The sequence below is a fragment of the Chaetodon auriga genome, chromosome 13 (assembly GCF_051107435.1).
Source record: "Chaetodon auriga isolate fChaAug3 chromosome 13, fChaAug3.hap1, whole genome shotgun sequence".
Lineage (NCBI taxonomy): Eukaryota > Metazoa > Chordata > Actinopteri > Chaetodontiformes > Chaetodontidae > Chaetodon > Chaetodon auriga.
Genome location: NC_135086.1, coordinates 4,021,718 through 4,049,009, shown reverse-complemented (window position 1 = coordinate 4,049,009; position 27,292 = coordinate 4,021,718). Strand labels below are relative to the sequence as shown.

At 45.3% G+C, this 27,292-nt stretch overlaps 1 protein-coding gene across 3 annotated transcripts in view; it reads right to left on the bottom strand.

The window, feature by feature from the left end:
• The window catches only part of adarb1b (adenosine deaminase RNA specific B1b), a 101,377-nt gene that overhangs the window by 51,600 nt on the left and 22,485 nt on the right, over nucleotides 1–27,292 (bottom strand). For 2 of the 3 annotated variants that reach the window (XM_076747333.1, XM_076747335.1), the window contains exon 2: nucleotides 14,182–14,257. The gene's annotated coding sequence lies outside the window, so the exon portion shown is untranslated. Of the gene's footprint in view, nucleotides 1–14,181; nucleotides 14,258–15,422; nucleotides 16,010–27,292 lie in introns of those variants that run through there. The other variant, XM_076747334.1, reaches the window with a different exon arrangement.

Sequence of the window (27,292 nt, the reverse complement as noted above, 5' to 3'; positions counted from 1 at the left end):
AGTGTTTCTTTGAGTTTTGCTGCCATACAAGAGTTTGTATGTATCGGGGTGGCCTTGCCCCCCCCCCGACGCCCACCCCTTGGTGGCGTCCCTGGGCGTATTTAATTATTAAACACGAATATCACACTAACCTCTGCGATGGCTGACGGCAGTGATGATGATGATGATGATGATGATGATGCTTTTGTTTATTTTTTATGCCCTGAACCCTCTCACCAAGTGCCTGAAGGAGTTTTCACACTCAGCAGCATATTCGGATGTCGTTTCGGGCTTGCAGAGCAGGAAATGCACAGTGTTTCCTCTTTCCAGTCGCCACAGCTTTAATTTCACTTCGAATGAGAGAAGCTGAGAAGCTGCTGGAGCCTGAGGTTCAGCTCTGAGAGGTGCTTGGAAACGTCCACCATGAAGGCCAAAGCACACAGACACCTGCGGTCATTGAGTTTCCACGTCAGGTTTTCCTTCATCTCTATGAATTATTCCAGACAAACTGACACTTTGGAATAACTGTACTTTCTGTGATGCTAACATCTCCACAGCAGGAACGAGGCTCTCCTTCTGAATGAGGTTTCAGCCTGTTAGCGATTAGCTCTCTGTCAGAATGTGGTCTGTGAAAGCTGCTTGTCGGGCATCCAAACTCCGCAGAGGAGCGTCAACTTTATCCCAGTACATTTGTCCCTGTCGTTCATCCAGTTTAGCAACAAAAAAACCTTTGTCCATTTCTCTTGGAGAGCACAACACACTACTTACGTGTCGTTAACCGGCGCCATGATGCATTGACGTGATATCAGCCTCTAAAAGTGTGTTGCGTTCAGGGAGCACTCCAAATCTACGATATAATGTTAATTTCCTTATTTGCTGAAGGAAAGTAATTACCTAAAGAGGGACATTAAAAATATTTTTATCTGCAAAATTCCAGTCCAGGTACCAAGTGAAACTGGACCTACAGTAACACTTACGTGTTGGCTGACCCACACTGAAACCCAACCCATCATCATCTTTAATGGAGCCTGCTCGACACAAACGTTTTGAAACTTGCAAATTGCGAACTAAAAGCCACATTAGAGCTGCGATGGAGAGGCTGGCCCTTCTTATCAGTGTGTCTGCTGATCCGCCCCATTTGCTCCAAATTCTTTTGCCAGGCATGGACGCTTCAGCACCCACAGGAAACAACACATTAGAAGTCCAGAGCAGAATGCAAACTGCTTCCTGAACAGCACCTAGCAAGTTTCTGGACTCGCCTACAGTCAAACCTTTGCCTCCTTCTTCTCTCGTCTGCTTGGGCTCACGGTGACGCGGCATCTCTTATCACATTACACGACTTCTGGTTACTGATACTTCAATAATTCAATTAGGTGTTTTTCAGTTGTTACTGTACATTTATCAGACGCGCCGTGTCCATCTTTCACAGCACGACAGCAGACTGACTCCAGCGGAAAATGTTGAAATTTTAGCTTGATTTGCATGCGAGCCAGATTCACTGGATTGACAGAATAATCACTTAGAGAAACTTCGTCCATCATCTCTGTTTAAGCACATCATCACTTCAATTATGAGTCTAATCAATTCAAACAGGCCGTCTCTTGGCTTTTGGTGCTCGTGTGTGTGTGAGTATAATATTGTGTGTGTGTGTGTGTGTGTGTGTGGTGTCGGGGTATTCCTGGCACAGAGCAGCAGCAGATGCGAGAGGTAATTTGGAGCCCAGAGAGACGCTCTCTGATGTGTTACAAGGCATTATGGGTAAATTTGCTGTCATTGAACTTGAGTGGACTTCAATGACACAATGTTCTGTTCTCTCCTGACACGGCCGGACAATTCTGTTTCAGCTAGCCTTGACCTTCTGGGTCACAGATTCACCTTTACTGAGGCAAAAGAGAAATCAAAATAAGTGCGTTTCGTGTGCACTCGTTCTTTAACTCGCACTCTGTTTCCCAAATTTGAATGAAAACTGACACAGAGGTTGCACTATCTGTACTTGCAGTGCGCTGTGAGGGGCCAGTCGCAGGCCGGCACTGGTGTGGTAAAATGCTCAAGGCCATGTTTATATAACTAGTTTCCTAACATGGGAGTGGGTCACACTCATGCTGCAATTATGACACAATAGAAAAAGGGACACGGAGGGAAAGAGAACCAGAAAACAAACAAAGTGCAGTTAAATGCTGGAATGTTGACCAGCTGAACAAGGTATGATGTGTATGAAATGTCCTCAGGCCAGGAGAGTGGGTATGATACACACACACACACACACACACACACACACACACACACACACACACACACACAAACAGCGCTTGTAATTACAACAGGGTGAGAGAGGGGTACGCAGCAGAGTTAAAATGAAATGACATAATGGGACAAACTAACATCCAAAAGGTGGGCAGTGCAGAAGCGAGCAGATGCAAACAGACCGTTGGCAGCAGCATTTTTGACATGAACAGACAATGAGGTCATGGGCTGCCAAGGCTGTTTTTTGTTGTTGTGGTGCTTGTTACCGCTCACCCAGGGCCTTTGACGGCACCCATCCGCAGCACAGCGTTTGCCTTAATGATAATGGCTTACTCAGGACGCCGATGCTTATTTTTAACCTCTCTCGATTCCTCTTTCGCCCAAAAAGGCACTGAGGTAATGATGTTCACTGCGTATAACACGGAGCAACGCACAGACAAAAACACACCAGCGCTGGCCTGCAGGGAGATGCAAAGAATGGGGGCAGGACAGAAGATGCAGTCATATGCACAGGGTTTGGGGGGGGGGGCAGAGGTGATTCCCTCCAAAGAAAAGAGGAGCACTGCAGTATGTCCACAAAAACCTTCCCGGCGAAGGTTTGAAAGGTCAAAGACAGAGGATGCACTCCAGCGTTGTGTACGTATTATGTTCATATTTACATCAACACTCAACCAATGGTGCATAATGTCATCTGACTGCTTCGAAGTGCACTAAAACATGCCAGCAAAAATGTCATTTCCCGCATGCAACATTCAAGAAGAGGCCATTTGTCATTCTATCACATCAATTTTTCATATATTGACTGAGCGGTCACAAATGGCTTGGCATTCAGCGACATCACGACATGCAGTAGAGTACAGTGCATACGTTTCACAGTGAGACATCAGAGTCTGTAATTACTACATAAAAAACAGCCACATGCTTCTCCAGCACAGAGAGGGTTAAGAAAACGCTCTTATTTAAGCTACTTAAGCTGTTTCCTCTCAAGGTCGATCTGCTCCTGACACTGAAATCTGGATAAAAGTGCTAATGTTTTCAAAGGGGCGTCTTGAGCCAGTCTGCAATATCACTATCCGGGCTGATGAAGGCATTTTTAATGAAGCCTGACTCATCCTGATCTTTGCTTATAGGAACCAAGTGGGCTGTGGGTAAAGATCCGCCCCACGGCCCCCTGTCCCCTGCACAATGTCCAAATGTGCAGCGCTGCAAGTGTGGAGTGACACGGACAAACCAGCTACAGGAGGAAGTTTCAATGAATGATAGCGGCGAGCGGCACGGCGAGCGGCACGGCGAGCGGCGCCGCTCTGAGGAACAGCACAGCCGTGCCGCCGTGTTTGCTTCCATTTCAGTGAAGCTTTGTGGATGCAGAAGGCTTCTGCTGCTGTTGTTTGAAATGCTGTCCAAACCTTCATGCAACACTTCCAGACTGACACTCCCAAGCAGAACAGCACAGCTGCCTGTGTTTTCTTTTCACTCAGCGCAAGTCAGCTGTATTACATCGTGTATAAACTAGAAATTGTCTCTAAAACCAACAAACAAACAGAAAAACCTCTTAACGCGAACTGGAAACAATCACACTTCTCCTGAAACCAGCAAGTTTATCAATATCTCTGCTTTCTTTTTGACAAACGGAGTAAACTTGACGTTGAGGGCTGAAAATAATCATGGCCGCACACCTTCTGTTCACCATGAAAACAAACCCAAATCTCACACATACATTTTCTTTGCTTACAGTATTTGCTTTCCTGTAAACAGAAGACCTGAGCAAGCAAAGCAGCCCACAACAAGCCATCTCCTGCCAACACGCACAAAGCTGATAATGAGTGACTCATCAGTGCTAATTTGCTGTGCTAATTTTATCGGCGAACTTCACAGGCCTGAAGAAACCTCGCACCGGCAGAACGGGCGAACAGCAGGAAGCTCAGCAGCGACGTGGTCACACTGTCAAAGAGATGCTGTGTTGTGTGTGCACTGACGTGTCGACCGCCAAGTGCGCAGTGGTTTTTTTTTTGTGATCACAACCCCACTGGAAGAATGCGACATGAGCATGGGAGGCTTTCATTCAGGTTAGCTTACTGTGGGAACAGCAATGACAGGAAACACACCACCATCAATAAAACACAGAAGAAGGTGACAAAAGGTGAAAGCTGGCGCTCACCTACTCCCTCCGCGGTCCATACTAATCATAAAATAATGAAATTTCCTCTTAGAAGCCTGACATATTGGTAACCGTCTTGTTGAAGCAGTATGGCTCTGGCTCCAGCGCCAGCCAACCAGCTGGAGCATTTGGAAATATGTGTGTGCATGTGCGCGGCAGTATGTCGATCTGGCACAGCTACGCCACTTATTTCTTATATAATGGAGATCATTTCAGAAAAATGTGACGGCAAACTCACGCCATGACGCAGTCATGTTGGAAGTGGCCACGGCTGCGGGGAGAGAGCAGCATCACTGCAGATCGCTGAATGGATCCAACCAAATGCACAAACAACCAACGGATCGTTAGGCCGGGCTGCAGACGGACCCCGACCTTTAAAAGCTTTCCTCAGCTGTGATACATCTGCGCTCCTCGTCCAGGCTTTCACTTTGATTGTTGCAGCCACAGATTGTTACTTTGCAAGCCTCAAGGTGAATTTTCACACTTCATCCGTCTGTGAAGCCTCAGGCTGTGATTCTTTGTTTTCAGTATCCATCCAGGTTTCTGTGATATGACGCGACCAAAGCACAGATTCAGAGTCATTAACTCTCAGCGAGGTGACGCAAACTCATTTCTGTGCTTCCATTCGATCTTCGATTGTTTGTTTTCTGTCTCCTCAAAAATGAAATGAAGTGTCACACTTCGCTTGCGTGTTTTGGCCATGATCACATCTGGCTCACTGCTCTATTTCGCCATCTCAATGATGAAGCCGTGCAGTGTGAAAGCATTACTGTGGAGAATCTGTTTTCAAACCCACAGCAGCAGCACTGCAGCAGGCAGTGTGTGTGTGTGTGTGTGTGTGTGTGTGTGTGTGTGTGTGTGTGTCAGGGAAACAGGGCGGACAGTGAATCATGTGGTTTGAGGCGCTGTATGTTTCAACATCACCTATGGAGAGCAATCTGCCGCGGTGTTAGGCCGGGCTTTTCCCTGCCAACCTAAATCTAAGGTGGCTGAATCTGAAAAAAACTGTTTTCATTTTCCTCATCTACCACATAAAACACTGAGCTGGACATTTGTGCAGCTGGACTTGACAGGAGACAGTTTTTCAAAGATAATCTAACATACTCTTCCTCTTTCAAAATAAAAGTCCAACTCATACACAATAAAATGCATCCTTTCCCACTTCGGTGCACTCCAGGTTTTGCAGCTACAGCACTTCTTGGACTGGTGCGACTATTAGCTTCTGGTGGCTAATGTCAGCTAATGTTAGCAAACTTCAGAGGATGTTTTGCTGTGTGTAAACACGTAAACATTATCTGAAGCAGGCAAACACATGCAGCAAAGCCCCCATCTCTGATACGTGATGAAACACAGGACTGGTTTAACCTCCACAGCCCTGAACCCGAGCTAGCTTTAGCTTCGATGTAATCTATTTCAGTCATCCGGCCCGCTCGCCGCTCGCCCGCTCCTCCGTTCTGCTTGGCTACTCTTGCTTACTGACTGAGAGGTTTGCTGCGTGGCGGTGGGAGGCGCTAAGGCTGCTCAAACCTGGAGTGCACACAAACAGCTCATGCATGCACAATGTCTGATATACAGTCCATCACTATTAATATTTGAAATCCTGCAGTTCAATCTCTTATCGCTCCCTTTCTCCCCTTCTTGTGCTTCTCTGAGAGCAGCTTCATACGATCCCTCCTGTTTGTATTGACTGCTCCCTCAGTGAGGCAGCGAGGAGCGCTCAGCGGTTCATTTACATGGAAAGTGGAAATCTCAGAATCTGTCATCATCAGTGATTGCAAACTGCTTTCCAAAGTCCAATTAGGCCAGAATTTATATTCCAGGGGTTTGTGGGTAGTAACAATGCCGCTCTGTACTCTAACTACATAACTAGGCTCTGGGTGTGAACCTGTAGTAAGTCATTTTCACTCCAGTCACGTGACCTCTTCAGGTTAAAGATGGATGAAAAGGTGCAAACAAGTCACTCGAGAGAATGAAACTGCTGCCGTTGGACAGCAAAGTCGCTCTGGAGCACGTGACGAATGACAGGCGGCACATCCTGATGACACCGTGCGTGAGAGCCGCATGTCCGTAGAAACACTTGTTCCCGTCAGGACCAACGTGTCGTCAACAACAAACGACAGCAAACATCTGGGAAAACAGTGACATTTGAAAGTGACGCTGCTGACAGAAGTTCATTCTCAGCTAAAGGAAAATACGAGCGTTGAAATCATTTTCCAGGACGACACAACACTTTCCAGGATGTTTGACTTTTTCTCTCATTTTCCACCATCAGTCAGATTTTTTCCAGGTTTTCCAGGACGCGTGGGAACCCTGACGTTCAAGTGTCACATGATTAATAACTTGTCTCTGCTTCTATTTCCAGCTGCTTGGACTGTTTCTATCGAACTACATTTCTGACTGTTTTTTCACCGTATGAACCCGAGCGGGCGCTCAGGTCAGCTGGCAGCTCTCTGCTAACTGTTCCCAGAGTCCAAAATAAACCCAGAGAAGCAGCACTTAGCTTCTATGCCTCATATATCTGAAGAAATCTTCCTTAAACGACTGCATTTAAAGCAGGGTTAAAAATATTCTTCTCTCCCTTTGGCTGAATCTCACCAGCACTCGACGTTACGCGCCTTGACCTTCCATCAATGTGTTTCTGTGTTTCTAATTTGACTGCAATTTAATTGAGCTATAACATGTAGAGTTATGCCAGCTGACTGTAATGCATGAGGACTGATTCAGAAGGTTTTCAGCCTGAGAAGTTAATAAGGCCGACGCTGAAGTTACTGCACACTGATGCGAGCTCAGGCCCAAATACACTCGTGTGAATCGTCTGAGTAAAGTTAATAAAAGAGCCAAATTTCAGAGTTTTTTGACAGCTTTCCAGCTCTTTCACTCTGGTGTGTGTGCGCCATTTTCTTCTGATGTTCAACGCTGATTCTCTGATGGTTTCAGTGATAATAAGTTGAGTGTTGTTATTTTCTAGGCCTGAGCCGCTAAAAACCATTCAGCCTCTGCTTTTCTATCGCTGTCGCCTACACACACACACACACACACACACACACACACACACACACACGAACGGGAGAGTTCACATGTACATCTACAATCACTTTTTCTTCATCACACACTTATAGTCTCCCTATATCCACAGAGCTAATTATAGCCTGCCCATTAATCAGCGACAGCTGTAATTATACTAATTGCAGTGTGTAATCTGATCAAGGTGAGGAAGATCAAATCACAGCCTTTCTGTCCTCCTCGGCTTTAAGGGGGCTCAGTAACGGTGGCGACAGCAGTGAGGTTGTAAAGAAAATTGATTTAGACCAAAATAATCTGATTTGACTTGGTATGGCGGCTGATTAAAGGGCCAAAGTACAAGCATGTGTGTAAATAAAGCTCTCTGTGCTGTCTGGAGGCGAAGCTGCTTCTGTTAATTCAACAATATTTCGATTGAATCGAAAACAGGCAACAAGGAATTTTTACCCCCAGCACCAAAGTGATGATGAAAAACTTTGATGCACGGAAGAATAAAACTCACTCATCCCAATTTGTCCACACACACACACACACACACACACACACACACACACACACACACAGAGCTGGTCATGAGTACATGAGTAAAGGCCCAAGAGGCTCCTCGTGTTACCTAACAATGATAATGCAAAGACCATTCATATCTTTATATAATATTACAGATCCTTTTACATAATGTTTTTTTTTTTTTTACTGTAGTTCTGTGTTTTCTGCCACACACACACACACACACACACACACTGACTGAATTATGTGTGTTTGACTGGGCTTCATGTGAATTTGTGTTTTGTGTGTTTTTCAAACCTGTTTTTATTTGCTTTCAGGACCAGAAGACTCCATGTTTTCTAAAGAAAAACACTGCATTTCAGGCATATTCAGTCAGATTGATTCTCATCTATTGTGCTTCTCTACTCAGAGACCCAAAAAATGACAATTAACAACATATTTCTACTACCAAAAGGGTTGACTGTAAGTTTGTGTTTTAAGTGATGTGCAAAGCTTCTCTTCTTTTCTACGTTTTGTGCGGGGCTTACATATGTGTTTAGATTCCAGGATACACTAAATGCAAGTGAATATCCTTCAATTTGTTTTAAACACATAAAACTAAAGTAGAATTACTGCCTCCCATCAGCGGTGATGACACTTCTCATATGGTCTGCGTTAGTTGAAAGGCTGTTTGCTATTATTCAGTGTCTGTATATGAATTTCCCTGTACTATTTTTAAAGGTGTGTGTGCAGCTCCGTTAGCATCTCTCTGTGTTCTGCGTGCACTTGCAAAGACAGACAACTAACGTGGACGTGTGAAGCATTTCGATGAACGTGTGCTGCTTCCATATGTGGCACTGTACCGCTTTATTCGTGCGCCTGTGAGTAATTATTGAGAGAATTGGGTGTCAGATGTGATCAGGGCTGATCTGAGGTGGACTCGTCTGCAGTCGTCTTGCCGCGCTGGTGTTAAATGGCAACAACACGTTCTGCTGCGAGTCAACATGTGAGCGTGTGTGTACGTGAGTGTGTGTGTTTGAGAAACATGATATCAGGCTAAAAGACTGAAGCTAAAGCTACGTCTCCTTGAGGTCAGCATCCTCACAGCCTGATGATGTATGTAAAAGGAAAAAAAAGGTTTAATTTTTGCTAAATGTAGTATTTGGCAAATAAAACACTGTGTGGTTTAATGAGTGTGGCTGGAGATGCTAACAGCCCTTAAAGTTCCACTGATCTCCGATATACATCCAGCATTCAGGGCTGGTTTTGATGCACTATGGGAATAATACAGTGGATGTTACAGGACTGAACTGGGCATTTTCTATCATAACCAGTAACCCCACAAAATAATCCACAGTAGTCAGCTACTGCTAAGTTCTTGGGTCTTCTAAGTACTATGTTAGCGTGACTACTGCAGCACGGCAGTTAGCCAGGGATGCTAATGGTTTGCTTACATTCAATAAACTGCTTGCAATTTAGCCGTAAGTTCTGCAAGCGCTTTACGTGCGGTTTTGGTTTTGGAGAGGTGATAAAAACGCCCTCCAAACTCTGTATTTAACAAGAAGCTTGGTTAGCACACCACGTCAGCGTGCGGAGACATCCACGGCTGAGCAGGCGTGCCGTGCCTCCTCACAGTTGTTCAGCTACGATCACACAGTCACTTGCTTCAGTATTCAAACTTTAAGGGATTCGGTTGAAAAAGGTTCTGCGTTTATGTTAAATATTAAATATGGAATATTGCTGACTTTACCTTGAAGCTGCTGGGCCACAGAAATCCAGTATCAGCTACATGTCAGGCACTACTGGGCGCTCTGCTCGTCACTTAATCAAAATACCACAAATGTATAATCCAACCACAGATTATGTACACAACCTGTCAGCACCAGACAATAACAGCTCGAGCAAAGCATTTATCCAGGTAATACACAGAAGCGATGCTGCAGCAAAGACACGTAAACAAAAGCCTGCCATTGAAGTAATATGAAGTTTAATCACTGTTCCAGATGCAGCAAGTCCCATCTGTAGTTTGTACAGTTTAAAACAGATGTCACCGAGACAGTAAGCAGACTGACTCTGCTGGGTCGAATCTACACTATCAGTGATAGCAGCCTCTGTCACGGCTTCGCCTCACTGACTACATTGTTTTCACATCTGTTCACCGCTTCCACTCACAGGTTCCAAAACAAATGGGGGCTTGGATACCAGATCCATCCGTCTCCTGCCCGGTCAAAGGCACGGATGGAAACCAGCGGACATGCGCCTATACTTTTCTACGACAGCTAGCGAGGGGAGCTGTGAGAGAAAGTGAGAAATAAATCAACAGAGTGTGAGAGACCGCAGGTACTCTCCAGATGGATTCTTCACATATAAATACATGCTAATCAGTGTGAAACAGTGCTGTGAGGCACTCTGACTACTGGACCATGCAGAACATATGGCGGTGAAGCATCTGAGGAGAGTGAAGACAAAACACGGGAACATAACTCTAAACATAACGCAGGACGGTGATGTTGAATTTCACATCAGACCGCGACCGCGCTCGAGAGAAAAGACTCAAAATCAGCAGCTTTCCAAAAGCAACATTACGGGGAAATGATTAATGAGGATGAGATTATGAGGAGAGGAGAGACGAAGCCAAATGAGGTCATTCGTGTCTCTTTTCTGTCAATAAAAGTCCATCGCTGCTTTGCTTTGAGCCTTGAATCTGTTGCTATCAGCTTCATCTGCTAACGCACGCCTCACCGCCGCTCTGACGGAGGGCACCAGCCGAAAATGTGAAAACATCCCATTTTCCTCTAACCTTGTTGGCACTGCTTGAACTCCTGGGGACATTTTCCAGAGTCCATCAATCTTATGAGCTAGCTGAACAATGGAGACCACACTCGCTTTCTGTTTGTAATTTGGGAACCTAAAAACACATGACCATCTGTTCCATCGAGCCAATGCCAGAAGGGTCAGAGCCCCTCTGGACTGGGGTGAGACAGAAGTTTGCAAACTGGAAGAGGGAGCGCTGTGAGGCGAACATACTGCGTGAGGTGAGAGGGACATGTGCATGCAGGTGTTCTGGAAATAATAATGGGAGGAAAAAAAACGTCCTGCTCCAATTTGCACCAAAAATCGGGCGCAGCGTCTCGACTTTGAAAGCCCCTCGTACGGGACATTAAGTGCAGGTCATCATTAATTGGCAAATATATAACAATTACGAAGCAGAGGGCGAAATCATTTGTCACTGAAAATTATTTCATTCCTTTAATCATTTCTGGGGGCTGGAGCTCAATAAAGGTTTCAGTAATGTGGAGAGCACTTTTAATGGTCCTTCACTAATGTGGGTCAGCCCAGCAGGTTTGCTATCAAAATTTTAACAGAATCTCTACATGACTGTCCAGAGGGTGAGTCGGGGTATTCAGTACATAAGCTGATGATTGCTCCGGTGCAGCGTCTTAAAAAACGCTTGGCTGAGGGGAGAGACTGACCTCAGCCTGAAATTTCAGCAAAGCTCCTGTTTGCTGCATAAAAGCTTCACGATACGTTCCTAACGTGCAGATACGAGCAGTAAAAAGAGAAAATCAGGATTCTGTGGCTTCATACCCGACCACGAGCCTTTCAGAAGCACAGCGTTTTCACTGTTGACTTGCTCTGAATTTGCTGATTTGCTCATTTCTCCTTGATGTTTGTGCTTCTACCGTGGGTAAGTAGGCTTCTTGTGTTGATATGTGATTGGGAGTCTGCATAGATATTTAATTTTTAAAAACTGTCCAGCTCCTCTCTGCCTCCCTGTGTCTCACTTCCTGCCCAGCTCCATCCGCTCTATGCAGCTTCCATCAAAAATAGACTAGCCGCGTATTTTCTGCAAAGGAGGGCGGAGAGCCGCTTCACACGATCCTGAATTATAAATCCCGGCTGTAGTACCGAAACACACCCTTCCGGCAGTTCCCACTTCATTTTATTGGCGCACTGCTTCGACGCACAAACAAACTGTAGAGCCCGTGACACTGAAGAAATATTGCTGGCCCAGTTCCTGCTGCTATGAAGGTTAAATCATGGAGGCAGACACCTTTGCAGCAACAAGTAGAGAAAAAATGACTAAAGAAGGTGTGTATAATTGCACAGAGCTCTCATCCTTCATCCCTCTGTGGGCGCCTGTTACTGCGTCATAGCTGCAAACATGATGCTTTACAGCGGATTTATGAAGTGTGGATATTTCTTAGAAACCTTGCAATCTGGTGTTCCCATAAAAGCCATAAAAACAAATTTAAAACACTATGAGAATCAGCAGCTCACTGAACTGTTTAAAAGGATGCACAAAGCCCATCGTACTCGACCACCCTGCAGCAGCACAGCACGCCGTGGCCGGATGGATACTGCCCATCTGCCAACACTGCGCTAAATATTCATTACAATAATGGAGGTGAGGTGGATGCAGGAGGGCAGGATGCCACAGGTTGTATTTCTAACCACACAGGCTACAGGAATGTTGCTGCCATAAACACGCTCAGAGAACAGGACACTGCCTGAAAATTCAGCATTACGACCGACAGAAATTAACAGCAGCTTTGGCCGCATGTGTGCATGCAGAGCGCCGTTCTGCAGTTTGACGATGTAAGCAAACAAATATGTGCTTACATGGCCAAATGCTAAATATGTGCTGTGTGTGTGTGTGTGTGTGTGTGTTTGGGGCTGATACAGAAGCTAATGCTGGTCACGCTGTCTGTGGTTTGAGTGTCTGCTTCCTACAGGAGTGGAAGATGTGGTAGCTAATACGATACAGAGACAGGCACAACATTGTTTTAGGCCTTTCTATAATTTTTCTCCACCTCTAAATGGGAGAAAAGAAAAAAAAAGTGATAACAAAGACGACATGGTGCGATCACCTGAGCGCCACTGAGCACAGGCCCCGTGCAGCAGCATGCAGTGATCAGCGTCCTCTGAAGACGGCCCTTCTTCTCTACCTGACAGCTCCTTCCCCTCAGCGCCCAGCAGGAAAATAGAGACTACTTAAGAGGAGTGCAAGGAGGGCGGTAAACGTCTCCTCTCGTCAGTAACACCACCAGCATCTGAGCTGTCCCTGGCTGTCTACAAACAACAACTGCTCCATGCCAGCAAGAAAGAGAGGAGAAAAACAGAGGAGGCGCCCGAGTGATGGAGCGCTGCACTTTCAGAAAGTTCAGGGACAAAATAAGAAAAGTCATGGTCAAAATTCAGAGATTTCCTCACTTTAAGCCTCCAGCTAGAGCTCCAAACACGAGGTCCTACACTTCCCATAATGCAACTCCGTGGGATCTTTCTTTAGATACAAAACTCACAGTTTGTAACAAAGGTTTTCAAGTCTCGACCTGATGACATCACTGAAGCATCATCCGAGTTATTGTTTTCAGACTTTCTCCTCTGGAGCCACAGAAAACATTATATAAGCATTTTCGCAGGCTGAGTAGTACTCCCAGTGATGAGTAAAGTGATCTTCATCTTGACTGAATGAGTCACCACAACATGAAGGGACAGAGGGACAGAGGTACACACTGTATTTCCTGTAGATAAATGTATTTAGATGGCCTGAAATAGATCATCCGTACACAGCAGAGCAGAGAGCTTCTGAGATTCAATCGAACGGGGGTAAGTGGAGGAGACAGGCAGAGAGAGGCGAACAGAGACCGAGGAAGAGCCGAGGATCCCCTGATATTTGAGCCATTCTAAAAATAGCCACACTGGAGCAGAGATACCAACTGCACCCCTCAAAGTCCTGGGAGAACAAAAGGAAGAACGAAAGAGAGCAAAAACCGAATGTATTCACGTCTGTGTAAAGGTGAACGCCGGCGCTGATGTGAGCTGGCGTCAGGTGCGTGTGTAAGTTACACCACTGTTTATGAACTCTGTCTCGCACGGAAGATGAACCCTCTTCATTTCTCAACGAGGTAACGTTAGTCCTCATTTGGCACATGGGTCACTGGAGTGACTCCAGGGTTGAAAGAGGCATGCAGTCAGCGCACTGCAGCTCAGACACAATGATGAATTTGTTTTGCATCATGGATATCAATGTCATGACAAGATTCTGTCAACAACCAGGAACAGACTGTCCCGCCGTCAGGTGTGCACAGCGCGTCTGCGAGAACTGGAAACTCTTCAGCGCACCGTCTCTGTTTGTCTTTGTTCTCTAACCTTCGCTCTCGTCCGATCGCACAGACGCATCAGCATGAGTCTGAAATGCTGCTCATGGAGGAATCCCGCTGTTGCGCCTGTAAGTCTCATTGTGTATGAGAGCCAGCGATATGCCAGAAATATCACAGATCTGGACTCACCGTTCCACTGAGTAGTCAAGGGGAAAGGAGTGCTTTTTTCCAATCCTGTGCAGTCCACAGAAGCCACACACCGTGCCTGCAGGAAAAAGAGGAGATCATTAATATCTGTGTGATGTGGCTCTGCACAGAAAGTCTTCTGGAGTAGCTCATACAGTGTAATGGACTCTGTTATGTAAATATGTAAAAAAATAGCTCAATATTAAAAAAAAAAAAACAGAGATATGAGGTTTTGGGACTTCTCATTAAATATTGAATGAATTAATGGGAGTCTGGTTTAGAGAGATCCTGCATAAAATCCTCTATAGGGACACCCCGCTTTTAACGACAGTGCTGAAAATAAGGTTTGACCCGTCGTCACGCAGCGGGTGTATTATTTCTTAAAAGGAGCTGACACGTGACTTTTTTGAGGAGATGCTGCACATTCGGCCCAAAGCAGAAATGGAAAGAAACAAGGCCAGGAATCTCTGCAGGCGGTCGGGCAAGACGTCACAGATCGCCACGACATAAGAAACCGCCGGTCAACACCCTCCTGACCCTGCCCCCAGCAACTTGACTCCAACCAGCACCAACCACAGCAAGACCACGACAAAGCAGCGCTTTACACAGAGTGGCAGTAAACAGCCAAGGCTTCCACAGGGGCGTCGGAAAAGGGAGCAGATGCTGCCCCATTGTCCAATCACATTAGTGACAGCGATTCCACTGTTACAGGCGAAAGGACAGACGGCTATCTGGAACACAAAACACGGAGGTGACACTGGCCAGGTTTAGCATTGGCTGAACCTGAGCTGCGGGCTTCCACATAAATTAAAATCAAGTGTCTGGTCTCACGCTGCCCAAACCAACAAACAGAGAGCAGAGCAAAAGTTCAGGCATCACAAGCGGTGCATCAGGAGCACATTTAACGCCGGCGCCGGGTAATACGCACAAGCAATGCGAGGTCATACAAACAAAATGTAAGTCTTCATGATCCTACTTAGACAAATCAAGTTCTGCAAGCTTAAACCCACAAACCTTAAACTCTACCGGAGCAGCTCCACACTGCCTGTCCCTGTGAAAAAAAGAGGGCGAGTGTTGCAGACCATATGGTTTCTGTTTGGGCATATGGGCGACTTGGCTGGAAAAAAAGACACTCCGTCTAACACATCCTCCAATGTCCTGTAGATAGTGTATACGTGTGTGTGCAGACATGAGTGTGTGTGTCCATCATCTGTATTCAAGACATCCGCCAAGGTGCTCCTCACCTCTCTGAGCTGCCACGAGGATTTCTTCCACAGGAGTCACCTTCCATAAAGTTAGCCTGCATTTGCATATTTTTCCATGCAACAGGTAGCTGTGCATGTCAGCGGGCATATATGACTTTCCATGTCAAACCAAGTTCAGACGCAGTGGCCAAATGCATATTAGCCTGACATATTGAAGCATACAGCGCACACGCCTCAGGTTATATAAAGCTAGCCCTAAATATCTAAATCCTGTAGGTCAGCACTGTTTCCATACCAACTGCATAACTCAACACATTCTTACAAATCATGAATTCAAACACCACCCCTGCATGGAGCTTCATCTTCTGCCTACTGAATGCAAGCCTAAAGTCAAATACACCATCCTACTGAAAGTACAACTTCTCTCGTCTGCTCTTCAGAGTCGCGCTGATGTGTATCTGAGCCGTATCTCCCAGCAGTCCCAGCGTTGACGCTATGAGGATAAATCTTCCTTTAACGTGATCAGCCTTGGACGGACGCTCGCAGTGAGCAAAGTGCGGCAATGCTGTGTAGACAAAAGAATGACAAGAAATCAGCAGTGAAACTGGAGCATCGGCGCGCTGCGTGAGCGAGGGCTCTGCTTGTTTATTGTTCACACAGCGTAAGATTTCTTACATAAGTCAGCTGTGAGCTGCCATGACTCACCTTGTGTTTTCTCCCTCTTGTGTCTTGTGACGAAGCAATGCAACAGAAGAGGTGGACAGGCTACGCTAGCACTTACGCAGCCTCGTCTCCGAAGGCACTGCTGCTAATTTAGCAGTAATGAACACATCAATTTGAGTTGAAAAACATTCAGCTGCAGCGATCTGCTGTGAGGACTCTGTCTTGCCACCTCCACTAACTTTGGAGAGCAGAGGGAAAAGCACTGAGGGCTAGTGGTGACAGCAGAGGTCCAAGGCTGCCTGCTCTGAAACTATGAGCCTGTCTGTGGTGAAACACAACCAAGTGCAATCTCATTATGACACTGCATCAAGACGCTCAGTTTTGCTGGAGTGGAGCGGAGTCACTTGTATCCCCGAGATGACCCTGGCTTGCCCCCAGCAGAAGCAGTGAATTTGCATTATGTGGCTCATGCTGTCGTTTTCACTGTGATGCTAAGTCTGTTAGAAAATCCTCAGCAGCTGCAAATCTTATTGAATACAGCTCCTGATTCAGTTGTTTTTGCACAGACTCTGCAATCTGAGCAACTGCCGCTGCAGTTCCACACGAGCAGCCAAACACGGTGGCAGATGTCAATCGTGATACATTAAAGACAACAACTGGTAGGCAATTCAATGTTAATGAAGCAGGAAGAAAACGCTGAGGCTGCTGATTCTTAAACGAGCTTCATGTCTCTTCTTCATTTGTGAAAACCTGAGAACAAAACCTTTTTCAAGTGCCAACCGCTGGTAATGGAGCCTGCCCTGAGCTAATCCAAACTTTCAACGCAGCGCAATTAACCCGGTTTCTGCAGCACGAGGAAAAGGTTCACTCGCATTTCTGACATTAAATTTCCCAGAGGCAGAAACCCAAAATGGTGTTCAATGATCTGTGTTTCTCTTTTTCGGTTAGTTAAGGAGAGATGCTGTTGTTGCCAGTAAGAAAACAAAACTGCAGCACTGGTTCATCAACGGGTTCATTATGCATCCTCAAATCATTAAGGCCGCACGGTTGAGCCTTTCACGTCTCTTTTTCTGTCATGTTGAGAAAACAGGACTGAGACCTTCTTATTTAATGTAGAGAAAAGTTTGCAGACCAGACTGATAAAAATGCACTGTTTCGCCGCTTTCTCCTGACTGTCACTCTGACAGTGCAAGTCAGTGAAGGAAGACTTGTGTTGTCCCTGAAGTATTCCCTCTATCTCATTCATATGTATCCAGAAACATCTGAAACTATGCTTTTTTCCCTTTTTACAAAGTTGCTGAGATTCAAAGAAACACGAACATGAGAAGCATTCGTCAGGCCTTGCAGAGAAACAGAGACGTTCTCCAAGGCTACACAGATCTCCACACATGTTCCAGAGCAAGAAACCTTCATCTGTCACCAGCTCACAAACTGAAAGACAAGCTCACATCCATGACAATAAATATGTTATGTGCTACTTCTAACTGATCCGCGTTGTAAAGCTGGATTTCCTCTGCTCACGGATCAGAAAGTGTCCTTTGTCAGAACAATGGGCCTCTTTTCTAATTGACGGTGTTATTGAGCAAGCGACTCGTGGGGTGCACAAGTAAACAAAAAGCTGCCTTCAATTACAATTAATGATGACTGACAGTGCAACTTTTAACTTCCTTTAATTTCCCATGACCTCTCTCAGTGACCTCCCAGACAATTATTCACCATTCGGATGCATTTGGAGTGATCCTCCTTTGAATGTGTGACATTTGTTTTATCTATTGCATTGCTTCGCTGTTCCAAATTGTTCTGCTTTCACATCTCTCTGACAGATGACGCTGACACCTTATTCTTCAGTCAATAAACCGCAAACTACACGGAGAAGCTGCGTCTAAATTAATGACCTTATCTTAAAATTCTGTTTGAAGAATGTGACGCATTCAGCAGGTGAAACTGGCAGGCCAGATGATGCCACGGCGGTAATAGATGACTGCAATAAACTTCAGCACGCGTCTGCATCATTACGCAGATGGCGTGACAGCTGATGGCTGTTTGAGCCTGTTGGCTGCCAAAAAGCCTTAACTTCTGAAAAGTGAAGTCAGGGATTAGGATGGAAGTCACACACTGTGAGAGTTTGTGAGGGAGAAGCCAATGACTCACTCGCACTTACTCAAAACGCCGCTGCAAAGGTATCTCTGGGGAATTATCATCTCGGCAATCCAACCGAGCTGCTCAGCGGCCAACAGCAGAAAGCTATGAAGTCACCGTGTGAGCGTGAGCTGCACAGGCAGCGCTGAGGATGAGCGTGCACGGTCAGCAAACTCAACCCGGTTCATAAAGTTTTTGAGAGAAATGAAGCAGGATAGACCCGTCGGTCCTTTGAATTAAGAGAATGTGATCAAAGGTGCCCTGTTAATGTCAAAATGTGACATGAACGCAACACTGATGCAACACCAGTTTGAAATTTGACGCGTCAAGCGAGATTCATAATGAAATACTTCAGGAACAACAAAGCACTGAGCCAAGCACTTGATTTTAACAAAAATGAAGCATCCTGAGGCGAAAGTAAACGAGGGATTAAAACCTCTTTTGCAGGTTCTTTAAAGACGTTTTGGGTGCGTTAGTAGCCGATGTAGTCGGCACTCAGTCCTATTTCTTTCTCCTTTCTGAGGAGAAACCACGTCCTTTCTCTTTTCCCATCTGCTTTTCTTGCTTGCTCACAAAAACTTTTGACTCTTTTGACACCTCTGTTGACAGCTTTGTGCATCTTGCCAGTGCACAAGACAGCAAAAGACACATTTCAGCCCAACTCCCACAAGGAGCTACAGCGGTTTCAGTTTCAGCTCATCCTTGACTACATGCCAAAAGAAGGCATTGACAACATTTAGAGCCAATAGTTAAAAGTATTGCTGAATAATTGTTGCAAATAAGATGAACCCTGGAGCACTATACAAATCACTGTATGGATTATAAGTGAAAACTACCAAAAACCTCCCTTTTCAAGGCTAATGTTAAAGAGTCACATGTTGAAATTAAGCCTGATTTAATTAAACTTTGGTTTGGCTTTTGAACTCAGAATCAATAGAAACCAGCCTTATCCAATTCAGTAGTAACAACAGAGGTTTGACCACCTTGGTCTGGTGTGACCATTAGCTTATGGCGGCTAACGTTAGCTAATGGTAAACTTTTCACGTTAGTTGTTGTGCAGTAATATTTATTGATGTTAGCTGCCTGCTGACTGTTACACGATGTTTACGCACCGACTATCATCCTGTAATTGCCACCTGTCGCCACAGCGTGCACTGTTCAGCAAAGATTACATGAGGTAGCTTTAAAATGAGTGGAAAAGTACAAGAAACCATAAAAAGATGCATTGTAGGTGGAAAACATGACACATCTGCTAAGTTTTTTTTATATAATTAAAAACAATAGGTACCCTGTCAACACATCACAACTAGCTATTCTAAACTCTGACCAAAGAAACAGCTACTGTTGTCACAGGACTATGAAAGTGCTGTCACAACAACAATAACGCCACAGCTGCTCTCTGAAGCACAACCGCCTATTACACCTCAAGATTAAAGAGCACCTCTTGACATCACTACAAAAGGCTAAATGTTGGTCGCCATGGGGAAACATATAGACTTCATAAATAATTGTCACCCAGTCAAGACAAATTATGTCTAAGAGCCACTTTGTGTAACTCAGTCTGACAAGAGCCACACATACCGTGCACGCAAACACACACCATCAGGCTGATCAGCCCTCCGGCTTCAGTGCGCGGTATAGATTATGAGTCACAACCACTCATTAGAAGGGGACTAAACAGAGCGGCTGCATTAAAAGAGGTCACCCACGGTTGACTGGCTCCATCACATACATTGTGATCCCAAGGTGTCACCGTGGGCAAAACAGTGTGTGTATGTGCGTGCGTGGATGTAACTATTAACTTTTAATGGCATGGACAAGACCCTTAAATAAATAAGTGGCTGAGATCTGCACTCCATCACTGTGTAACAATACAGCCGAGTTATTTTAAAGAACACCGCACATGAGCATAAAACATACGTAAATGTAAAAGTGGTCATTCTTTATTATTGCACCATTTGCAGAATAAGTTTGTTTTGGGTGCTGCTGCCAGTCCAGTCATGCCAATGTGATGGTGACATCAATGACTTTATCAGTATCAGAGTTTAATTTGGCTCTAGACTACAAGTTTGACCTGATGATGGCGTTTGGAATCACCAGAGTTTTGAGGATTCGTCCTCTGGGGCCACGAATGTCTGTTCAAAGTTTCATAGCAATCCATCCAACAGCTGGACGGATGAACTTTCCAATAATTGAGTGGATTGAATTTCAAGGCAATCCAGCTTTCACTCCCATCTCTCGAGCCATGCCGCTAAAATGACTAAACACAATACCGCTGTAATGAGCAGTGAGCTTGTACTCTCACTTCGAGACGTAAATATTGAAATTTGCTCAGCGAACAAGTGAACGAGTCTGATTAGCATTTTATACACTTGGCAAATACAACAGATGGGTTCAGTTAGCCAACATCCTCTGTGGCCTGGAGGGTTTAGCACTCGCTCTTCCTGCAACGGTACCACATGTAAACACAGGCAAATGAGGTCCTGACCTGAATCAAATGTAAAACAGACCAATCCGGTTCAAATCTGGGCTCAGTCTATTAGTGCGTCCAAGCAGACGTTAACTTCAACATTAACAAAACCAAAAATACTAAGAGAATAAGCTCATCCATCCACCTGTACGCATCGTCCGTGCATCAAACAACTTTGTTTGGAACGACTTGATGATTTACTTTAACCTTGTTTAGAGTCTGGCCGTTCATTCAGCACAACACAAACACGCCAAACGGCGAACAGCTGAAATCCCTTTAAACTGGCTTTTATTTGGACACATTTTATTCATAGTCATCATTTTTTCCAGATGACACAACCCTCCAGAGTGTATATTACTCATGCCATTATGACAACCAATCAAACTGTACTCATAATGTTGTGTGACAGCAGTGGACTGACTGCCTGGAGCCAGATATTTACTGAGGGGACTATGTGATGAACAGGTGAGCCAAACCTCAGAAAGAGTCAGAAAGATGTTATCCAGAGAGCGGCGGCAGGGTCACTTCTCAATTTGACAGGAAAGGATGGCACACGAGGACAGGTGTATCATCAGCGCTGAGGCTGCACAGTCATGTGCTGTAGATTGTGAGGAATAACCTTCCTGTAAGGCATTCAAGCGTCTCCTTGTCTTTCTTTACTTTCTCCTTTCTTTGTGTAGAACTGCACATGGTAAATGGACTGCATTTATACTGCACTTTCAGTCCATTTATGACCACTCAGAGCACTTTACAACACATCCTACATTCACAACTTCACAAGCAAGTTGGGGTTCGGTATCTTGCTAAAGGACGCTTCGACATGCAGGCCGGAGGGGCTGGGGTTCGAACCACTGACATGCTGATTGGTGGGCGACCCGCTCTACCTCCTGAACCACAGCCTTCAAGTGTCTATATTTGCACAAGTGTATGTACTTCCAAACATGTTTAAGAACTAGTGCATAAGAATATTTCAGTGCTGATACAGTATGAAGGGTTGACCGTGACCTCAGCAACCGCAACATTCACTTGAAAGAAGCAACAGCGGCTTTTAATATACTAACTCACAAACGCACAGTAGTTACTTTGATTGTCAATGGCTTTTCTAAATGCTCAATTTTGGGTGGCTGCCAAATGCCAAGAGCATCAGCTGGGATTGAAGCGTTGACTAAAGCTATAGGTCAGCACAAATGTCACCGAGAGGGCACAGAAGAGCACATCTTCTCCGACAATGGCAAGTCTGAAAATGTGTTTTCTAGTGACTGAACAAACTGAATGACTGAATCGTCGCGCTGCATAATAGGAGCTACTCCACAAGGCAGACGCAGACACAAATATGGACATTTTAAAGGTTGACGTAAACTGAATGGAAACCACATCATTGAAAATCTATAACCAGAGTAACACCACCCCAACCAAGACAAGCAGTGCTTTCCCACAAAAGACAGCGAAGCAGCTGAAGATGAGCGGCTCAGTCTGGCGTTTGACCAAACATAGCATCCTGCCTTTACTGGTTGAGGGTAAATCTGACCAATAGAGCGAGAGTCTACAGTCATGCTAGCACCTCACTGAGGCTGTAGTTAGGCACAGCGGTGATTTGAGCTAACTGCGGACGTCAGTGTGCTAATATGCTCACAATGACAACATGCTAATTTGAGTTGAGGCTTATGGGGATGTCATTAGCTGAGCAGGTATTTGGTCAGAAACCAAAGTATTGGACAAATCCATCCAATGGCTGTTGAGAAATATTTCAGTATGAACCAGAAAACCACGGAGCCATGCTAGCGACCGGTACCTTGAGAATAAAGAAAACATTTCAAGATGTTGTTAAAAACCGATCATGACACATCAAGTGATTGATCATTATGATTATGAAACATTGGTTCAGTCATTCCAGGCGCTGAGAGGTGATTTTTTTTGTCATCTGCATGCGAAACTGGGAGCTGTGTGACAGCGTGGAGCACGGTGCCAACTGAACATATGGAAACGAGTGTGGGAGAAGGAGCAGGAAGCTGTGTTGTGGCCTGGCTGTGGTGACGCATGTCTGGAAGACTGACTATTTTCAAACAGCTTCTATTTACAACCCGGCCCCACCCTTCACTTCCTTGCCAGCCACACTAGCCACCAGTTAGCGACACGGGCTCTCTTGACTAGGGACCCACACCCAGTCAACAACAGACCCTTTGTCATTATTAACAGCTTTACTGTGATTTCCCATCTGGCAGCTACAGAAATGTTACACCAAGATGTGTGAGGATACTGTAGAGAAAAAGCGAGAAGGTAAGATGTGCACGTTAGCCACCCATGAGGGATGCCACAGAGGAGACCGTGGCTAGTAATAAATAATGCACAAACATATTTACTAAAATAAAGCTGAATGTGCACTGTGGACGCAGGGGCTGAAGAGGAGGGTGGAAGAGTAGATACAACAACAGGAAGCACAAGGAACTACTACAAATGGGTGGAGCTGATCAGATCGATGGAGAGATCTCAGACTGGAGATATTTTGTGTGTGTGCGCTGGAGTCCACTCTCAGACCCTGCAGAATCCTCAGAGATAATTCCCTTAAAGCAAGTGTAATGCAGCGGGTTTTCCTGAGCCATCAGCTTTCTCCCCCCACCCCACCACCTCCTCTCCTCTCCTCTTTCTTCCTTTCTCATTCATTTGATGCGCTTCCTCCTAATCTTCCCTGGGCTGTCGACCTCACAGAGACAGAGGACACACTCAACCATTCAGCCGTAGCTGCTCATTCACGTAGCAGAGAAAGCTTTCCTTGTTCACTGTGCTTAAGTGTTTGCCTCTGTGTGTGTGTGTGTGTGTGTGTGTGTGTGTGTGCATTTTTAACAGTATAATTTGCTGCATGATATCAGAGTCACCAGCTGCTGAGGGAAGATTTTCTATATCTAATCCATTGTGGTAGCAAATTACAATTCTGTAACGGAGCGCGGTACTCAGCTACGGCACATTTTGCTACTCATGAATGGGAACGCAGTGATTCAGCAATGAGTTGTGATGATTCAATAGCTTTGAGGGAAATGTCACCAAATTTTTCAAAGCAAAATATGTTTTTCCAACCCCTCCAGGAGCAGGCCACAGGGCCTCTTACCTCGGATGCTTATGCGGCGCGCTCCACTTTCAATGCAGTATAAGATCAAATGGACGTATGAAGTCTCACAAAGTTCGACTGTTATGTTTTTGAAGTGCTTCGCTGCGATGCTGCATGCACGCTGACAAACAGACACCTCCTGCTTTCTCCAAGGTAGAGTTTATTTTTAGACTGCTTACCCCAAATTTTGCATCTTTTAGTGTCTGAACTCAGAAATCTGCTCGACGGAGCCCCTTCTGCCTGAGTCCTCAGCGTTTAGTCATTCCCTAGCAGCCACATTTTTGTTTGTTGTCATTGTTATGGTTGATGGACCATATGTGCACTCACTCTCATCCTCTGCCACGAAAAAGCAGAGTAAAATTGGTCTCAATGGTAACAATTTAAGTCATCTGGATCGAGATGCTCAAACTCTCAGTTTGTTGCGTTTTGCCGGGTTCATGTCTGTTTAAAAGGTGCATGGAAAATAGGAACGAAGGTGCATAAGCAGCTTAGGACGTGACACAACCAGACGTGTAATTCTGACTCTTGATGAATGATACAAACTTCTTACCTGTAATTACAACATCCTGCAAAGTTTAGTGAAAGAGTGAAACGCAATAAATGTAAGTAAAGCAGGCTCATAAGCAGTGATTAGAGTCTCAACACCAGCAGGGAAACTCCAGATTAGAAAGGTCAATCAGCAACACTGTGGTGCCCTTGAATCAAGCACTTCACACAGAGGAGCATCTGAAGGCAGAAGAAGTGGCTCTATATGACAGTAGAAGACGTATATGAAGGGAGTAGCTGAAAAAGAGCATGCACATGGTGTACGCATGTTTCAAACCTTCTCCTATTTTGGCCAAAGGCTTTCGTAAATCCCAACATGCAATGATAGAACGCATCATTCCTCCAAGTGCTTTCCACGTCCAGCCAGCCGTGTTGGAGAGATCACTTGTGACACGTGGACAAACAATGGAGAGCACCCTCGGGCCAACTGGTATAATTGTGAAAATGGCAGGACAGAGTGGTACAAATCAGCTCTGGTTCCCCACAGGTTTCATTAAAACATGATCAATAACATAACAAGTCAAAACAAATGAAAACAAAGGAACACAACGTGGCTCCATTTGTTCAAAAAATCATGACAGACTGTCATGGGGGAAAAAAATGCTGCGACGTGACTGTAATACAACCTCCTGGAAGACGGAAGATGAAAGTTTGAAACGCAGAAAGGGCAAGGAGAAGAGAGGCAAGTGAAACCGCAAGTGACTGAGCCCGGAGAGGAGAAACACATCAGTGCAGCGCCGAGCACGGCTTGTCATTTATGTCCAGAAACCATAATGAAGGCATGCTGCCCAGCTGCGGGGTCTGTGACACAGGGACGAGCCTTCAATCGCAATTACGATCCAACGATGTGAAGAGCCTTGAGTGTAAACACAAACATGATAATTAAATCAATTCATATCAATTAGTGAAACGCGCTGTTTACCCTCAGCCAGGAGCCAATCACGTATACAACTTTAATCTGTACCTCAAAGCAACATTTGTGCTCCGAGCGCCATGAAGGAGCGTGTTCAACATGGCCGTTAACACTATCAATACACTGTGGCTGTGTGGATTACGCTGCAGGGGAATTGTGAGCCAAGTCTATAGGCCATGTCTGAGTAAATGAGACCCTCAGAGGACAATTCAAAGCCAAGCTACACTCGGCTGCCTATTGTTTCTTGCTGAGCCATTACAAGCGGCACAGTTAAGAGGGTATTCCAACACAAAACACCAAACTGAGCTCTTGGATGTAAGCCTGCAACACAAACGCATGCAAAGTATGAGCACGAAAAGTTACTGTAAGATAATAACTGGATTGGTTCAAGGCCTCATGGACAATGCAGACATTTAGCCTTTGGTAGCTGTCGCAATACTGAGAGAGGCATTTGGGAAATTCCATGTGTTTTGGATCAGATCGTTAACCAAATAACAGCAAATCATCGGACATGTGGGAATTGTTGTTTTCTGAAGCAGCCATCATCCCAGACTCCTGCTTTCAAATGCCCTCGTGCGCTCTGTGCTCTGAATTTGTTTAAACCGGACGTGCTTGAACTTTCCTGAACTGACTGGAGTAAGAAAATTAAGCATAATCCTTCATTTTACACATCACATTGAGCCCACTGCAGCTGCCGTACACAGACTCCTTCCTCTGTCTGTATGATGCGTCCACAGTGTACTACGGGCATCACTTCGCGTGATTCAAATTACACGTCTCTCCACACTCAGGCCAGCGTGCGCCGCTCTTTACGTAATGGAAACAATAGTACAAAACACACAAGTTTATCTCTTTCTAGGTGCCCGAGGGTCACACTGAGGTTTTACTCAAGCACGCCGACACGTGCTGTGATGGTTCCTTCGCAAATACGAGGGAATGAAATCTTGCACAAATGGCCACTGGACCTGATTTCTAACTGCAGATTGACCACTGCAGTACGGGAAACTGCATCTGTGATTGAACATCTGGGAGAAGCAGGTGTGAAATTTGCCGCTCTGTTGAAGAAGCTTTATCGGGCACACGCAGAGGGACTGTGGGACACGGCGAGAGAGAGTCAGATTAGGCAACGCTGGCCTTTCATCCTGAATATTTTAGAAAAAACAAACCTACAACAATGACCGAAACAGAACACTGCAGCAAATGACCCGATGTGTGTGCAGGAGGACTGAAGCTCTGCGTTCAGCACGAAACATGACAAACATCCAGAAAATCAGCATTTCTTCTGTCATGATGTCACTGCTGCTCCTCCGCCGCCTTCCGCCCGTGTTTCTCCGACGTTTCAGCAGGTAAATTATGTAACAAAAGAAACATCTAAAATGATTCCTCAACTAATAATTTGAGCTCAGCGGTGGAAAACACGGCTCCTTTTGGGGACACACTTAATACAGTCCTGTATTAAGTCCTAATAAAGACTGCATACGAATGAAGTGAACTGCGGCTGTGCTTATTTACATCATCAGTCCTCCTCCTATAAATACCCCACTGAACTGAAAACATGGCAGCATAATATATTGCAGCTACGGCAGAGATTTGCAACTGCAGAATCCGCCGTCCTTGTGTTTTATTCAGAGACGAAGACGAGGCAAACGCAGATGTGAGGCGAACACACTGCGCGAGGTGAGACGGACAGGTGCAGGACGGCGCCTAAAAAACAACAGGAAGTTAGTTACTGTGGTTCGGCCTGTTGATTCGGACTGTTCATCATCACGGTGAGCAGCTGGTGCTGCATCACTTCAGCTCATGGAGGCAGTGAGGTATTTTAAGAGCGCTAAAACAATGGCGTCACGCTCTTCCTTGAAGTCATAACTCTGATCACACCCTCACACACATCGTTTTCAGAGTCGGTGTGACTTACACTTTCCGAGGATGTCGTTATGTTCAACGTCCAAACGTAAATCCCCTCAGACATCACAGTAAGAAAACACTCCCAGTCACTTCAGAACTTGCTTTACAGTCATCAAGTTTTTAAGTTTTTAAGAATCAGAGAAATTCAGAGATAGAAAGAGGAACTGCTG